We start from the raw sequence: 3,472 nt of genomic DNA on the forward strand, positions 1-3,472 counted from the left end.
GGATCATCACATGCTGCTCAAGCTATGACCGCTGTTCTCGTTGGTATGCCATGAGTACCTGGCAGGAGAATCAAACAGCTAAGGCTCTGAAGTCTCGATGCCAGACCTCCCCAGAATATGTGACTCCAGTGGGGATGAATCGCTGGCCCTTCCATGGCAGATGGAACCTAACCAAACCATCTTTCCACCGAGTACTCCGTGTGTTCAGCCAGAGACAGGGCCAAATTCGGGGCTTGCGGTAGTCTCCTTGCTGGCTGGCTGAAAACTGAGATGTGGCAAAACCACAGAAGTCCAGGTTGCTGGGTATAGTGCTGCTCTGCGTGTAGCTTTCACTCCTGAGACAGCTGCTCCCCACACACATCCACTATAGCTGACAACAGAAGCTAGATAATGCAGCTGGTCAAGGCCTTCTATTTTGTCAATTATTGAGTTTCTCTCCGGTAGGCATTGACATGTAAGCAGAGATCTTCTTGTTTCCTCTCCACCCCTCCATGCTTATCAGTATGCCTCTTTTCCTTATGTATTTCAGTCTCTTCTGTGCAATTCACCATTTCCACTATTTATAAGTCCATCTATATACTTACCTTAGCTCAGGTTTCTTTCCATATAAAGTAGACACCCATGTGGATCACCCCCCCCCAAACTCTACTCATAAGCTCCCCCTCTTGTTCTTTCAGTTACCAACCCTGGTAAAGACGGATGCACAACTGAAGTCCACTTTCAGTTTGCAACAACAAACTACCCCCCCATGAGATAAGCACACATATTATCCTTCCCCATCAGCTGATCATAACAGAGCCCCATGCAGCCACAGCTGTGGACTAGACGCGAGGCATGGGTGCCCAGTGGGAGGTGGTGTGAATGGGTGCCCAGAGGGAGGTGGTGTGAATGGGTGCCCCTTGGGAGGTAGTGTGAAGGTGTGGGCAACCCACTAGTGTGAAGCTTTATGTCATACCCGGGAATTGTGACTAGTGACACTCTGCTATGCCCAACCTTGGTTGGGTCACATCCTTCTTTGCTGAGAACTGCTGGGCTTTCCCAGGCCTGTGATGTGGTGAAAACGAGAGACCACAGTTCATAACAAGCATCTCCAGTTGCCCCATCACCTGATATCCCGTGACAGTACCGTTGTGCTTCTGTGTGTTTCAAGTAAGATAAAGTCCTCTGCCACAGATGGGTAAGCCTTGCTGCAAGCACTTGCTCTCACTGGCCTCTGGTATCAATTATGGTATTTTTCTCCATGAAAAAACCCGGGGGTCTAAGACTTGATGGACACCAAGCAACATGGCTTTTCTGCTTTCACTCCAAGCCAACAGCATTCTGTGGCTCTCTGGGATGGGTAAGATCCCTAAAGGTAGAATTTGTAACCTACCAGGGGTTGTGTCTTCTTCTTGGAAGTGAAGAAGGCAAGACACAACAATGAGTCCTCTGCATTGGAGGAAATGTCTCGGCATGTTAAGAACACCACTCACCTAATAGCTTCACAAATATAATAGCCATCAGTCTCCTTACCAGAATCTCCAAAGTGCTTGCCACTTCTTGGTGACTCAGGATGTCATATGCACCAGTATGATGCTCAGTAGAATATTCACAAATCATAAGTCCATTTGGCCCATCACGCCAGAGATGGTAATTAACGTGGCCTTAGAAGATGAAATGCATATACCAGTAATTTTGTTGTGATATCAAGGCCATGTACAGCCAAATGCTCTACCATTGAGCTATACCTCTGCCAGATCAATGTGAATGACTGCTGCTTCTTAGTCCTTCAAAATGAGATGAAACAGATATAGTGAGCAAGTCAAAGACCACAAAGCTATGTACCTGAGCTCAGTCTGCCTGAGCCGATATGCCACAGCTAGTCTGGGGCTATGGGCACTGCTCGTGGTTGCAGACTGTGACTCTCTGTAGGGTTTCTATAAGACTTGGACTAGGAGCATAAGTGATGAGATCAACAGTACCATCTCAGCTATATACTTCATGGTCCAAAAGATGGTAGTCAGACCCATTGTTGCCCTGGGGAGTACAGCACTGATGTTAATTCACTGCTCTGGCTGAAGCAGGCTGAGAGAACAGTTTCAAAGACTTCTTCTTGGACCCCACTCACAGAGTAACTCTCATTGTGTTGCACCACCTCCAAGCTTCAGCTTGCCTTCCAGTGGCACAGGCCCCTACGCTACAGGCCAAGACACCAGTACAAAGGTCTGGCCTCTGCCAAGAATTCTTATTCCAATTACCCATTTGAGGCATGAGTAAATGGCTAGGGAGGAGACCCTGGGGCTCAATAAGCTGACTGCGAAGAGATATCCATTTATGTGAAACCCCACTCTAGCGGGATAGTGACAATGGTGCCTTAGCTCTAGTGTTCATTCACTCGGTCTCTATGTCTGTCTGTCCTTAAAGTACTCAGATGTTCCTCTCTGTTCAGTTGCCACTTGAGTCTGTGACCACAGGTCCCTTTGAGAGAGTTCATTTTCGTCTTCCCCTGCTAAAGGGCTGCTGATGTCTCTAGGAACCTGATCTCATCCCCTCCTACTGTGCTCCAGGACAGAAAGCTGGCCTACTGTGCTCCGGAACCAAAAGCTGGCTCATCAGACACCAGAGTGGCTGCCCCCTGCTTCATTCATTCACCTTTTACTGTTCTCTTTTTGGCTCATTTTTTATTGTATAAGCAGAGCCATACTCCTCTTTTTAGCTGTGTGGCCTCTTGTGACTGTATTTTATTAAGCATCCCCATAGCTTTGTGTGAGTGAGGGGTCCTGGCTGCACTTCCCCTGTGCCTCTTATTCTGGTGGATGTATCTGGCTTGACTTGGACAGCTAAGCACTCTGCTGCCTTGGAATCCTTTCGTTATATAGGGATCCTTTCTTATATAGGGATCCTTTTGTTATATAGGGATCCTTTCGTTATATAGGGATCCTTTCTTATATAGGGATCCTTTTGTTATATAGGGATCCATTCTTATATAGGGATCCTTTTGTTATATAGGGATCCTTTCATTATATAGGGATCCTTTCTTATATAGGGATCCTTTTGTTATATAGGGATCCATTCTTATATAGGGATCCTTTTGTTATATAGGGATCCTTTCATTATATAGGGATCCTTTCTTATATAGGGATCCTTTTGTTATATAGGGATCCATTCTTATATAGGGATCCTTTTGTTATATAGGGATCCTTTCTTATATAGGGATCCTTTCTTATATAGGGATCCTTTCGTTATATAGGGACCCTGTTCAATAATAAAAGCTTCCACCTTGAACGTTCACCTACACTGTGCTTCTTATAAAAGCAATTGCTTTTCCTAAGTGTCCAAGAGCCAACCACTAAGTGTAACAGCCACAGTCGCTGGGACCCTGTCCATAGGGGATTCTACTATGTAGGCCTGGTGGAAAGCCACTACACCTTCATCTTTCATGATCTCTCTCCAATGTGACCAGGACCCTCCACAGTGCCTGACATCGTCTTCT

The sequence above is a fragment of the Mus caroli genome, chromosome 14 (genome assembly GCF_900094665.2).
Source record: "Mus caroli chromosome 14, CAROLI_EIJ_v1.1, whole genome shotgun sequence".
Classification (NCBI taxonomy): Eukaryota; Metazoa; Chordata; class Mammalia; order Rodentia; family Muridae; genus Mus; species Mus caroli.